The sequence below is a fragment of the Chlorocebus sabaeus genome, chromosome 20 (assembly GCF_047675955.1).
Source record: "Chlorocebus sabaeus isolate Y175 chromosome 20, mChlSab1.0.hap1, whole genome shotgun sequence".
NCBI classification, from domain to species: domain Eukaryota; kingdom Metazoa; phylum Chordata; class Mammalia; order Primates; family Cercopithecidae; genus Chlorocebus; species Chlorocebus sabaeus.
The window spans coordinates 10,220,437-10,235,701 of NC_132923.1; the positions used below are offsets into that span (position 1 = coordinate 10,220,437).

A 15,265-nucleotide genomic window follows, 5' to 3' on the forward strand; every position below is an offset into this window, starting at 1 on the left:
TAGAATGGTGATCATTAAAAAGTCAGGGGCCAGGTGCAGTGGCTCATGCCTGTAATCCCAGCACTTTGGGAGGCTGAGGTGGGTAGATCACCTGAGGTTGGGAGTTCAAGACCTGCCTGACCAGCATGGAGAAACCCTGTCTCTACTGAAAATACAAAATTAGCTGGGCATGGTGGCACATGCCTGTAATCCCAGCTACTTGGGATTACATGCGTGCACCATCACACATTATTTAAAGAATCACTTGAACCCAGGAGGCAGAAGTTGCGATGAGCCAAGATCACATCATTGCACTCCAGCCCAGGCAACAAGAGTGAAACTCTGTCTCAAAAAAAAAAAAAAAAAAAAAAAAAAAAGGACAAAAAAACCAAAAAAACCCCAAAAAAACAGGAAACAACAGATGCTGGAGAGGATGTGGAGATATAGGAAAACTTTTACACTGTTGATGGGAGTGTAAATTAGCTCAACAATTGTGGAAGACAATGTGACAATTCCTCAAAGATCTCTAACCAGAAATACCATTTGACCCAGCAATCCCATTACTGGGTATATACCCAAAGGATTATAAATCATTCTACTACACAGACATGTGCACATGTATGTTTATTGCAGCACTATTCATAATAGCAAAGACTTGGAACCAACCCAAATGCCCATCAATGATAGACTGGATAAAGAAAATGTGGCACATATACACCATGGAATACTATGCAACCATAAAAAGAATGAGTTCATGTCCTTTGCAGGGACATGGATGAAGCTGGAAATCATCATTCTCAGAAAACTAACACAGGAACCGAAAACCAAATACCTCATGTTCTCACTCATAAGTGGAAGTTGAACAACGAGAACACATGTACAGAGGGAGGGGAGCATCACACACCAGGGCCTGTCAGGGGTGGTGAAGTACAAGTGGGGGAGAGCATTAGGACAAATACCCAATGCATGTGGGGCTTAAAATCTAGATGATGGGTTGGTGGATGCAGCAAACCACCATGGCAAATGTATACCTATGTAACAAACCTGCATGTTCTGCAGATGTATCTCAGAACTTTAAGTATAAAAATTAAAAAATGACAAAAACCATGATAACTTTTGCATCAACCTAATAAAAAATTCTTAAAACAAGTAAGTAAATCAATTAAGCGAGATACAACAAAGAATAATATATAACAACAAAGTTGATTACATTTCAGGAATGCAAGGTTAGTTTAATATTTGGAAAGACATCTTTGAAATTTACTACATTAATAGAAAATGGTAATTACATAAAAATCCCAGTAGATTCAGGAAAAGTTCTTGATAAAATTCAACAACAACTCATGATAATTCTGATTATACTAGAAAGAGAAGAGAATTTCCTTAAAGGAGTAACTGTAAAAATATGTAACAAACTTTATTATTAATGGTAAAATCTTGAATGCTTACCCCAGAGATTGGAAGGAGACAAGGATATTCATTATCTTCATTTCTATTTAGAATTCTATAGGAGATTCTAGATGGAACCATAAGCCATGAAAAAAAAATGTCTGAAGATTGAAAGAGAAGAATACAATTGTCTTTACTTAAATAATACATAATTATGTTAAGTGAAAACTAAGAAAAAAACTGTAAACTTTGAAACCTAAAAAGTCAATTTATCATTGGAAATAAAATCAATGTATAAAAGTTAACTGCATTTCTTTGTATCAACATAAAAATGACAATTTAAAAAGTTATAAAGTTTATGATGTCATAAACTATCCAAATATATGAATATATTTAGTAAAGATGTGTAAAATCTTTAAAGTCTGTAGAACATTATTGAGAGAAATTAAAGAAGATTTAAATGAAATAAAAATATCACATGTTCTTAGTCTGAAGACTCAATAGTAAAATATGTTATGCCCAAATTACCCTATAGATTCAATGTGTATGAATTATAGTGTTGTTATTTTTGGTAGAATTTGTCCAGCTTATTTAAAAATCCAATGTTAAAATTAGCTTGTATTTATTGTATATTTATTCTGACATAATTTTGTTGGTAGTACTTGACAAGCTTATTTGAAAATGTATTTGGAGAGACAAATAACTAACAATAGCCAAGAGGTTCTTAGACAATAACAAAGTTACAGAATTTCAACTACTGGATGTAAATGCTACAGTAATTAAAACAGCATGTTGCTGGTGTAAGGATAGACCAATAGAATAGAATAGAGACTCCAGGAACAGACTCACACATATATAATTGCTTGATATATGAGAAAGATGACTACATGGCAGTAGAGCCTTTTTGATAAATGGTGCCTGGGTTAACTGGATATTCCTATATTCCTATGGAATAAAAAAATATAACTTCCCCCTACCTTACATCATAAACAAAAATTAGTTCCAGGTGGATTACAGATCTAAATTTGAACAGTAAAAAAACAGAACTTTAAAAAATAACCCACAGACCAATAATGAGTAACCAATAATGAGTAACAAGATTGAATCAGTAATAAAAGTCTCTCAGCAAAGAAAAGACAAGGACATGATGGCTTCACTGCTGAATTCTACCAAACTTAGAAAGAACTAATACCAATTCTCCTCAAATTATTCCAAAAACTAGAAGAGGAGGGAATTCTACCTAACTCATTGTACGAAGCCAGCATTATTTGGATATCAAAATCAGACAAGGACACAACAACAAAAAAGAAAACTATAGGTCAATATTCCTGACGTACATAGATGCAAAAATCTTCAACAAAATACTAGGAAACCAATTCCAACAGCACTTCACAAAGATAACACACCATAATCAAGTGAGATTTATCCCAGGGATGACAGGATAGTTCAACATACGGAAGTCAATAAATGTGATATACCACATAAACAGAATGAAGGAAAAATAATGTGAACCTCTTAATAGATGCAGAAAAGGCAGTTGACAAAATTAAACATCCTTTTATGATAAAACTCTTAACAAATTACATATAGAAGAAACGTACCTCAACAAAATAAAGGCCATACACAAGCCCATTGCTAACATAACATTGAATGGGGAAAAGTTTAAAGTCTTCTGCTAAGAACTGGAAATAGGCAAGGAAGGCCACTTTCACTATGCATATTTAACATAGTACTAGAAGTTCCAGCCAAAGTGATCAGGCCAGAGAAGGAAATAAAAAGCATCTAAATTGGTAAAGAGTAAGTCAAATTGTCCCTCTTCACAGATGACCTGATCTTCTATCTAGCAAAACCCAAAGACTCCATCAAAATCCTCTTAGATCTATAAAACAAGTTCAGTAAAGTGGCAGGACAAAAAATCAACATACAAAAATCAGTAGCAGTTCTACACACCAATTACAAACTATCTGGAAAAGAAATCCAGAAAGCAATCTCATTTACAATAGCTACAAAAATAGCTAGAAATACATTTAATCAAAGAGGGGAAAGACCTTTACCAGGAAAACTATGAAACACTGATGAAAGAAATTGAAAAGGATACAAACAAGTGGAAAGAGATTCAATCTTATGCATTGGAAAAATTAATATTGTTAAAATAACCGTACTACCCAAAGCAATCTACACATTCAATGTGTTCTCTATCAAAATATCCATGTCATCTTTTTACAGAAATAGAAAAAACCTTCAATTTGTATGGAACCAAAAATGAGCCTGAATAAACAAAGGAATGCTGAGCAAAAAAGACAAAACTGGAGGCATCACTATAGACTGTTTGTTTTGCTATAAAGGAATACCTAATACTGGGTAATTTCTAAGGAAAAGAGGTTTATTTTGGCTCACAGTTCTGCAGGCTGTACACAAAACACAGTGCTGGCATCTACTTCTGGTGAGGGCCTCAGGAAGCTTACAATCAATCATGGCAGAAGGTGATGGGAATCTAGTTTGTCACATAGTGAGAGAGGTAGCAAGAGAGAAAGAGGGGATGAGGTGTCACACTTTTTTACAACCAGATTTTACATGAACTCACAGAATGAGAACTCACTTTTTACCATGGAGAGGGCACCAAGCCATTCATGAGGGATCTGTCTCTGTGATCCAAACACCTCCCATCAGGCCCACCTCCAACACTGGAGGTCACATTTCAACATGAGATGTGGAGGGGACAAAACATCCAAACCATATCAATCACACTACCTGACTTCAAAACATGTTACAAAGCTATAGTAACCAAAACGGCATGATATAGGATTAAAACAGACATATAAACCAATGGAACAAAATAAAGAACTCCCAAATAAACTCATGTATTTAGGGCTAATTGACTTTTGATGAAGGTACCAAGAACATACACTGAGAAAAGGACACTCTCTTCAATAGATAATCCAGGGAAAACAGGATATCCATATGTAGAAGAATGAAACTAGACCCCTATCTCTCATGGTATACAAAAGTCAACTCGAAATGGATTACAGACATTAAATGCAAGACCCTAAACTATATAGCTGCTAGAAGAAAATAGAGGAAATACTCCAGAACATTGGTCTAGGTGAGGATTTTATGGTTAAGGACTCAAAAGCACAGGCAAATAGGCAAATAGTATTACATTAAACTAAAAAGCTTCTGCACAGCAAAGGAAGTTATCAACAAAGTTAAGAGATAACCTGTTGAATGGGAGAAAATATTTGCAAAACATTTATCCAACAAGAGACTAATATCCAGGGTATACAGGAACTCAAACAACAGCAAAAAAACACAAACAATCCTGTTAAAAAGTGGACAAAGGATCTAAACAGACATTTCTAAAAAGAAGACATACAAATGGCCAGCAAGTATATGAAAAATTGCTCAACATCACTAATTCTCAGGCAAATGCATACTAAAACCACAGTGATATATCATCTCACTCCAGTCAGAATGGCTATTTTGAAAAAGAGGAAAAATAACAGATGTTTGAGAGGATGAGGAGAGTTCTCATACACCTTTGGTGGGTATGCAAATTAATACAGCCATTATGGGTAACAGTATGGAGATTTCTCAAATAACTAAAAATAGAACTACCATGTGATCCAGCAATCCCACTACTAAGTATTTATTCAAAGGAAAGAAAACCAGTATATCAAAATGATTTATGCATCCTAATGTTTACTGCTGCACTATCACAATAGCAAAGATATGGAATTAACCTAAGAGTCTATCAACAGATGAATGCACAAAGAAAAAAAATATATATAAATGGAATACTACTCAGCCACAAAAATAAGGAAATCATATTATTTGCAGCAACATGGATGAAACTGGATGGAGGTCATTATGTTAAATAGACTATGCCAGACACAGAAAGACAATGATCACATCTTCCGTCATATGTGGGAGGTAAAAATGGTGATTTCATGAAGGTAGAGAATAGAATGATAGTTACCAGAGGGTGGGAAAGGGGCGTATGTGCATAGGGTTGTGGGGAAAAAGAGAGGTTGTTTAATGAGTACAAACATATAGTTAAATAGAATAAATAAGTTCTAATGATTAATAGTAGAGTGAGGTGACTACAGTTAATGAGAATGTGTTGTATCTTTCAAAATATCTGGAAGTGAGGAACTGAAATGTCCTCAACACAGATAAATGATAAATGCTTACGGTGATGGATATTCTAAATACTGTGCCTTGATCATTATACATTCTGTGTGTGTAACAAAATGTCACATGTACCCCATAAATATGTATATTATGTACCTATAGAAAATAAAAATATATTACACATCCTAAAACAAAATTCTAAACTCTGGGAGAATGTCTTCAGATCTTGTCAATAGGAAAGATTCCTTAGTCAGGTAATAAAAAGCATATCAATAAGGTGGAAAAATGACAAATTGGATGTCATTAAAATTAAAAATTTCTGATTATCAAAAACACCACCAAGACTGCAAAATATCAAACCACAGGGATGGAGAAGCTTTATGTAATACCTATATTTAACAAAGGGCTTGTTCCCAGAACACATATACATATGTATTCCTACTTACAGATCAACAACAACAACAACAACAAAAACAAGAAATGAGCAAATAGAAAAATGTCTGAACAACTCAAACAGGCAATTCATGAAAGGGCATTTCCATATTTCTGATAAACATATGATAAAGAATTTAATCTCATCATTCATAAGAGAAATGCAAATTCAAATCACAACATGTTATCTCTACATAGCCACCAAAATGGCTAACAAGAAAAAAGACAATACCAAGTTTGGTCAGAGTGTGGAGCAATTGAAACTTTCATACACTGCTGATAGGAATAATAGATGGTAGAAAGAATTTGGAAAAGTTAACAGTATTCACCAGAGCTAAGCATATCCCTATCCTCTGACCCAGTCATTATATTCCTAGGTATGTACCTAACAGAAGTGTGTACATATAGTCACAAAAGGATAAGTACGTGAATATTCAAATTAGTACTATTTTTCAAATTTAAAATTGAAAACTACTAAAATGCCTTTTAGCAATCAAATGGATGCACAAATGGTGGTATATTCTCATAGAGAAATACTATACGGCAATGAGAATGAACAATCTATACGCGCCAGAAATATCACAAACACAATTTTGAGAAAAAAAATTCAGGCACCAAAGAGTTCATACTGTATATTCCCTTTATATACAGTTCACAAAATGAAGAACAAATGTATGGTGTTAGATGCCAGGAAAAAGGTAATGTTTGGGGGCTGGTAGTGACTGGGACTGCTTCTGAGGACCTGCTTCCCAGGTGGACTGCTTCTGAGATGCTGGTAATATGTTATTTCTTCATCTGTGCATTGGTTGCATGTTTGTTTAGCTTATGAAGCTTTATTGAGATGTATACCTGCAGTTGGTGAGCTTTTATGAATTTATACTTAAATTTTAGTCAGTTAAAAGGTTACTTTAAAGGGAAGGAAGCCACCAGAATGCCAATATTCCTGCAACGTAGTGAACAAGGAAAGAAAGATATGATGAAGTCAGCATAAGAGTCAGTGCCACAGTATGAAGTGCTTTGTAGGACAGTAAGGACTTGAGATTTTTCTCTAGCTACAATGGCAAGATATTCTGTCATTTCAATCAGGGAGGACATAATCTTCTCTATATTTTATATGATTGCTGTGGTTGTTCTGATATGGGATTGCTGTGGCACAAGATAGGAATAAGGAGACAAGATAGAAATCAGGATACAAGATAGGAAACTTCTGAAGTGGTTCAGGTGAGGATGATGGTGACTCTAATTAGGGTAAGAACATTGAAGATAATGAGAAGATGAGAAGTGATAATAAACTTAAGGCAGAACTTGGGATCTAGGAAGTAGTATGTGGGAGGTGAGGAAAGGGGAATAAGAGATGAATCCTAGGTCTTAAAAATTATTATTATGACTACTATCATTACTTTAAAAATTATTATCCTTATTTAGTTTGTGGCTTGAGTACCTTCACACACACGATGAGGTTATATATTTAAAAATGAATAGAAACCATTTCACAAATGATAAGTGTGACATTTTTAAATTTAAAATGAGCGGATATTATAAACAACTTCATACTGAATTCTACAACTTAGATGAAAAGCACAAATTCCTTGAAAATAAAAAGCTAACACATAAAGAAATGAAAATTTAACAGCCCTGTGACGTCTTTTGATGTGTCAGCTTGGCTGCATGACAGTCCCTAGTTACTCAATCAAATACTAATCTAGGAGTTGCTGTGAAGGTAGATGTAATTAAAGTCCATTATGAATTGACTTTAAGTAAGGGAGAAAATCCCAGTTTATATAGGCTGGTCTGATTCAATCAGTTGAAAGGCTTTAAAAGCCGAGCTGAAGCTTCCCTGAAGAAATTCTATGTGTGGATTACAGCTTTAGCCCATGACAGAGTTCCAGCAAACCCTCTGGATGTCCTGACCTCTGGATTTTAGACTTGCCTAGCTGCCTTTGCAATCATGTAAATTGAGTCCTTGTGGTAAACCTCTGAAGTACAGTTCTAACTGGTTCTGTTCCTCTCATTGTACCCTGACCGAGACAATCTCTAATTATCACAGAATTAAAACCCATAGTTTAAAAACTTCCCATTTAGAGCGTCACAGGTCTGAAAGGATTAACTGGTGAATTATATCACACACTTAAGAAATAAAAATTTCAATCTTACATAATTTCTTTCATAAAACAGAGAAAGAGGGAATATTCACCAAGTCTTTTACAGGTTAACGTAGCTCTGATATTGAAATTTGACAAGGATGTTAAATGAAAAGAAAGTTACAGATTGGTATTCCTCAGGAGCATAGAAGCAAAAATCCTTAAGAAAATATCAGTAAATTGAGTCTAGCAATGTATTAAGAGGATTTATCATAGAATGCAAAGTTTATTTAATATTTTCAATGTAATTCACCAAATTAACTGAATAAAGGAAAAAATTATATTGTCTCAATAGATGTAGAGAAAGCATTTGACAAAATTCAACATGCATTGAGGATAAAACTCTCTGCAAACTAGGATTAGAAAGGAATTTTCTCTATGTGATGAAAGTCATCTATGAAAAACCTATGGCTAACATTATATTAATTGTGAAATATTTTTCCCCTAGTATCAGAAACAAGGCAAGTATATCCCAATTTACTAATTCTATTCTAACATGTCCTGGAAGTTCCAGCCAGTGCAATAAGGTAAGAAAATAAGCATGGATTGGAAAGAAGAAGCACAAATGTCTTTACTCTCAAATGGCATAATTGCCCATGTAGAAATTCCTAAGAAACTTATAGAAATATATATTGGAACTAATATGTAACTTTATCAAGGCCACAGAATACAAGGTCAATATATAGAAATCAATTATATTTCTATATACCATCACCACACAATTGGAAATAAAATTTAGAAATAACTTTATGACAGCATAAAAAGATAAAATGTTAGCAACATATTTCAAAAATTTGTAAGATTGCTACACTGAAAATTACAAAACAATCTTGAGAAAAACTAGACAGGACCCAAATAAATGAAGAGATATATGTTCACATATTGGATAACACACTATTTTAAATGTATCAGTCCTCTTAAATTGATCTATTTATTCCTTGCAATCCTAAAAGAAAATCCCAGTTGGCTTTTTTTTTGAGAAACGAATGGACCAAATTTAAAATTTATATGGAAATTCAAAAAATCTAAAAAAGTTTCAATAGTGGAAAATAACAAAATTGTAGGTTTCATACCATCTGGTTTCAATACATACTATCAAGGTTCATCAGTCAAGAATGTGTGGTTCTGGTGTATGAATACACATATAGATAAATGAAAAACATAAAGAATTCAGAAATAGACCCACATTTATGTCCGAGTGAAAATGTGTAAATGACCAAAACCCATGTGAAATCCTTAGTCATGTTATCAGTCAGTGAAATGAAGTTACAAAGCCCCATGAGATATTATTTCAGACCCACGAAAATGGCTAATATTAAAATTAATGACAAAGCAAGTGTGGCAAGGAGATGGAGCCCCTGGAACTCTCATACAGTGCTAGTATGAATGCAAGGTGGCACAATCAATGAAGAAGACAATTTGGTGGTTTCTTATAAAGTTAAACATACACCTATGCTATGACCAAGAAGCTCCACCCCTAAATATTCATTTAAGAGAAATAATATGTCCACAAAAGACTTATACATAAATATTCATAACAACTTTGTTCAAATAGCCCCAAATTGTAATAACCTAAATGTCCATCTGCAGGTAAATCAATAAATTATGGAAAATTCATACAATGAAATACTGCCTAACATTAAGAAAACTAAAGAAACTATTAAAAAAGCAGGAATTTAATGTGTATCAAGACGCTGTGTTTAGAAAATAAGCCAAACACAGCAGAGTACGTGCTGTATGATTCTATTTATATAAATCATATTAAAACGTGCTTAACAACATTATTAGTCAGGGAAATGCAGAATAAGGAAAACTAACCTATGGCGAGGAATCTGAACAGTGTCTTTGGGAGGGGATTAACTAACTGCAAGGGGGCATTGGAAATATTCTAGATCCCCCTTGCGCTCAGAGGCTCCAGGGGCTGTTATGATGGGATTATGGTTTCTATTCACTTCTCTCATTGTTCTCAGTTCTTTGTTGAGATAAAATTACACTACCAGAAATCCACATACTTAAATTATCTTACTCACATTAGCCTTAAGGAGACAATGCATTATTGCTGTGCTTTTTCACTTTTGCTGACATGGACTGCAAGAATTGGCTATATGAAATCTAAGTCTGCTTTCACCTCGCCCCTTGGTGAATGCCTTCTCTGTGAGTCCCAGGAGTGCTAGAAAAAGTAGCCTTTGTCACACCCATACAGACATGGTGTGTTTTCTCCTCCAAGACTGTTCTTCCAGGTAAGGGAAAACTGTTGTTAGTACCTGTACAGTTGCCAAAGTGGAATTTTCTTTGAAAGTCAGAAGTTAGTTTTCAGGAATTGAAGTGAATCAAAATTGTTGGGGAAAGACTTTTTATGTGTTCCAGACCAGTTTTATCTGGGATAAAATTTTCCAAGTCAGTTTTCTTCATGCCACTGGGGTCTTCTGAGGACAAGAGCACCTTGGACAGGTGGGGGTAGGAGGTAACTAAAACTGACAAGCCGACATGGACAATGGATAAATACATGTGTGAGTAATGAACACGAGTGCATAAAGGAAGTTCCAGCAAGAAGGAAATCCAAAGTCCATGTGTTCCAGCTGCTGAACTGAGGTCTAGAAATGTAAAATAACTTGTCTAGGGTTACATAGCCAATACTAGAACGAGTTAACGGGTTGACAGTGCCCTATTACTCCCCTGGCACTATCAGATCTCACCTCCCCTTGCTTGCATGGCCAAGGCTTCATTTCTAGGAGGAAAGAGAAATGAATCGGATTGTAAAAACCATTCAACAATTTTTTTGTTTTTTTTTGAGATGGAGTCTTGCTCTGTCGCCCAGGCTGGAGTGCAGTGGCGCGATCTCAGCTCACTGCAGCCTCTGCCTCCCGGGTTCCAGCAATTCTCCAGCCTCAGCCTCCTGGGTAGCTGGGATTACAGGCATGCACCACCACATCCAGTTAATTTTTGTATTTTTAGTAGAGACAGGGTTTCACCACCCTCAGGTGATCCACCCGCCTTGGCCTCCCAAAGTGTTGGGATTACAGGCATGAGCCACCACACCTGGCCAAGAAATACTTATTGAGGCCTCGTGTGTCTTAGGAACTGTGAGGTGCTGGGCCTATAGCAGTGGTGAATAACACATGGAATTTAAATTCAGCAAGGATAGCAGACATTAAACAAAACAAATGGTTACCTTGATAATTACTTAAGTATAATGGTTACATGTGTCATGAAGGAGTTGTTCAGATTTATAAAAAGCATAAAACAGAGGGAACTAACCTCATCTGAAAGAATCTATGAGAGTTAGCCTGAACCTTGTATGGAACATGAAAGTCCATCAAGGAGAGTTCCTGGCTGAGACAGCAGCATGTGTGAAGGCTGGGAGGGAAGAAGGAACCTGGCACATATCGGGAATAGAGAGACCAGGGCCTGTTAAGCGAAGCCCAGGGAGAGGAGCATTGCATGGACTGGACTTATGGGAACAGCCAAACAATTAGAACCTTACTGGTCAATGTTAAGGAGTTCAACTATTTTTTCTAAGTGTAACAGGAAGCCATTGAAGGAAGGACAGCAGGCAGGATAACACAATTGCCTTTGTATTTTTTAAAGATCATTTTGGCAGTGTGGTGTTTAGCTTATAGAGGATTGGGAGTTGAAGACCAGTTAAGAGGTTCTTACGGTTAGTCTGAGTGAGAGATGATGGTACCTGGATGAAGGTAGCAACAGTGAAATGGAGAAAAGTAAATGGAAGATATAGAGGAGATATCAGGTGGAATTGTTAAGCTCACAATATCAGCTCTGATCATTCTAACAATTCCCCAGGTCTGGGACCCATAATAACATCTTAGCAGTCAACATTATAGCACAATTAAGAAATACAGTTAGGTCTACCTTACTCTAGGGTACAGCCTGCTGCCTGAGGTGTTAAGTGCTTCTTTTCTTTCTTCTTTCTTTTCTTTCATTTGTTTGTTTGTTTCTTTTTGTTTTTTTTAAAGCCCAGCATCCATCCAGGTCATTTTCAGCGAGCACAACTGTATGCCCTGACAGATGCTTCAAATATGTGGCTGACACTGCAGGTGTTGTCTCACCTTGCCTGGATCTAAAACCAGTGACAATTTGAGCTTGTAACAAATAAATGTAATCTTTTCCCTTGCTTTCTAGTACTCTTCGCACATTGTCACTATGTAAGGACTATTTTACAGACTTGTATTCCTTCTCTCCAAGGTAGAATCCAGAAAGTATATCTCACAGTCTGTTTTGCAGTCAGGGTGCGCCCTGTGATGGAGGCTCTACCAGTCAGAGCTATGCTCTGGAAAGGAACAATTGTAAGAGGGTCTCCTTGCAGAAGACATTTTGCTGGCAGGGGTGGTGGCTCCCTTTTGCTGCTAGCTGAAGATGCAAGTACATGTTCCTGGCATGATGCAGCAATGGTGGAGCAGTCGCCGTGGCAGTAGAGCTTCCTCACCAGGCTAGTTTTGTGGTGTGGTTTTTGGACATTTCTCCTATATGCTTAGCCTCAAGCCTCGTTCTGCAGCTTTTCCAAGAGTTCTATAATCTACCCAATAATATTTTAATAAACTCCTTTTCTGTTAAACAGCCAGAGTGAGCTTTTGTTGTTTGTAATTAATATCCTGAGATGATACAAAACTAAATGCTATTAATTACACAGTATTAGCCTGCTCTTTAAATTCTACTGAAGCAACATCATGATATTGGAGTGCTTGGAAGAGTGACCAAATAGGAAGAAATAGGTCTAATCAAAACTTTTGTTCATACTTGGCTTACATATGGGTTATGCCAAACATTCATCAACATATAAGAGAAGTGTATGTCCCTATAACATTCCAAATAAACTCTTTCATAGGCCTTCTCATAGATGAATTTCTGAGCCCATCTGCTAAAAATTAAACTATAACAAAGTAAAAAATGTGAATGCCTCTGAATTACTGAGTGAAACTTTCCTGCCCCATCCTCTTTGGTATGTAAGAATCTGTAAAATTTCCTGAGAAGTCCATGAGCAGGTGGAAGAGTGGTCTAGGTGGGGAACCAAGGCATAAACAATTCCTGAAGCCAATGAGATTTGAGTCGTGCCACCTCCAACCCCATGGAAGGAGCTCCCTGGAGCATCACTGACTCAGGACTTCTAGCCTCTGCTACGACACCTCCAGTGACAAGGAGGGAACCTCTCTGTAGTTCAGAGCAGAATTCTCCTAAAGTAACAGAAGTCACTGGGAAGCACATTTCAGTCCAACCAAGGAAATAGTTTCTAAGTAATTTCATTAATAATAAATCTGGTTGCTTCCCTTGTACAGAGCACTCTATTGTGGACAGACTTCAAGCAGAGGCTGAAAGACCATCAGGAGATATTTTAGAGCAGATTTCCGCTCAATATGTGCTTCTGATACTGTGATTCCTATTCTTATCTGAGATTTTTTTTCTATTTGACTTCCCTTTAGAGCCTCCATCATTTCCCTCTATTTATTTCCCTCTCTCTGTAGGACTACCTCCATCTTTATTTCCCTCTATTTATTTCCCTCTCTCTATAGGACAACCTCACTCTTATTGTCCAAACCACAGGTTCTGAAAGAGGAGCCAGGGAGTAATAGAATATCACAAGCCTGGGGGTTCCGGAAGTGTTAGTCATGCTCTGTCCCAAGGCATTCACTCAAATTCTCAGGTCTGTGTCCTCACTTGAAGACTGCTCTTTGTGGTTTCTGAATAGCTGGGATTTGACTTCAAGCTTAAGTGAAATAAGACCTCTTGGGGTTGTAGAAAGAACATGAGATAGGATGTGAAGATGTGGATGCTAGCTTCACTGACATTAACCAGCTATGCAGTCTGAGTGAAGTTCCTCACTATCTCCACGACTTTATTTCTTCATCTCTAATATTGAAGACTTGTAAGAGTTCCAAAGTTAATTCCAGAATTATATTATGTTGCTTGCCTGTCTGTCTATTTACGCACCTAACTATCCTAATTCTTTAAAACTGCACCTTGAAAAAAGTGGTCACTGTCAATCCAACCACATAATCTTCTTCCGGCCCAGATGAGGGCAGGCCAATCCCTAAGGGAACTCTTCTCTCCTTTCAGGGATAATCCCAGTCACAGTCTCTTCTTCAACTTCCTGCTTCAGAGGATTAAGGTGGCATAAAAAGTAATCTTGTACTTTTGATCCCAAGCACAGTCAAACTTTTGGAAAACAAAAGGATTTGCCCCAGTTTTCTGTTTTTTGAGTGCCTCATTCCAGTTACTAATGTGATGTGTCTAACTCTTTTTTTGTACAGGAAACTCCAGTTTTGCAGGTATTGAGTGACCAGCAAGGTTTCCATCTCCTGAGGAAGGGCAACCGGGGAGAAAGAGGACACAGAAGCCCTTTCCCACAGTACCTCTGGGTTCTCTGTGTGGGCAGCCAAGGGAGAGGTGCAATGAGGTGCATGGGGGGCAGGATCCTTGAGTGGGAGAAGGATGTGTGCGAGGACTCGTAGGTGCTAGTGGTAGAAGACTTGAACTTACATTGTAATGCTACAGCAAAAGTCAATCCCGTGAAACCAGACCAAGTATTGTGATAGGTGTCACCAGGAAAGAACTCTGTGGAATTGATGGATAAAAAGATCCATTGGAAAAAACTAAATGAGACAGTTCAGAGAAGCAGACCTGGTTTTCTGAGCATGAGAGTTGTAATTTAAGAATAGTTTTGTCAGTCAGGGGGTGTTGATAGACCCTGGAAGGTGAGAGGTGAAGTAGAATGGAAGCCAATTCCTGGTCCTCTCATGGAACATGGCTTGACTGTTACTTGTCCCATGTATTCAGGAGGATGCTGGATACCTGAAGCTGTAGGTCACTCCAGTTTCAATGGAGGATTAAAGTTGAGAGTAAAAGGAAATTGGTAAACCAAAGAAGAAGGTGTGAACTAGTCCTTAGCACATGGCCAAAGGACAGACGTAGATATTATAGCTGGAGTACAGGGCTGGGGATTCAGGTGGCATGGGAGGGAAGGGCAGAAGCACTGGGCAGAGCTCAAGAAGGGAACTGTGGTCCTTGGGTAATGTTAGACATCCACTAATTTCACTGGTTGATGTGTTTGGTTTGTTGTATTATTTGGTAGGGAAAACTGTGCTTATAGAACCATACATGAGCAAAAAAAGAGGCTTCACTATCTGTGCCAGGGAGATGGGACTACCATCTGTTGGCAGCTATGAAGTTGAGAGGTGGCT

The 15,265-nt window shown here is 36.9% G+C and overlaps 1 long non-coding RNA gene across 1 annotated transcript in view; it reads right to left on the bottom strand.

The window, feature by feature from the left end:
- Positions 1-12,428, bottom strand: part of LOC140709341 (uncharacterized) — a 28,754-nt gene extending 16,326 nt beyond the window's left edge. The window contains exons 1-2 of the long non-coding RNA XR_012089860.1: positions 12,301-12,428; positions 10,274-10,800 (exon numbers count right to left, since the gene is read on the bottom strand). This is a non-coding gene — a long non-coding RNA (uncharacterized lncRNA). The remainder of the gene's footprint in view (positions 1-10,273; positions 10,801-12,300) is intronic.
- Positions 12,429-15,265: the final 2,837 nt, after the last annotated feature.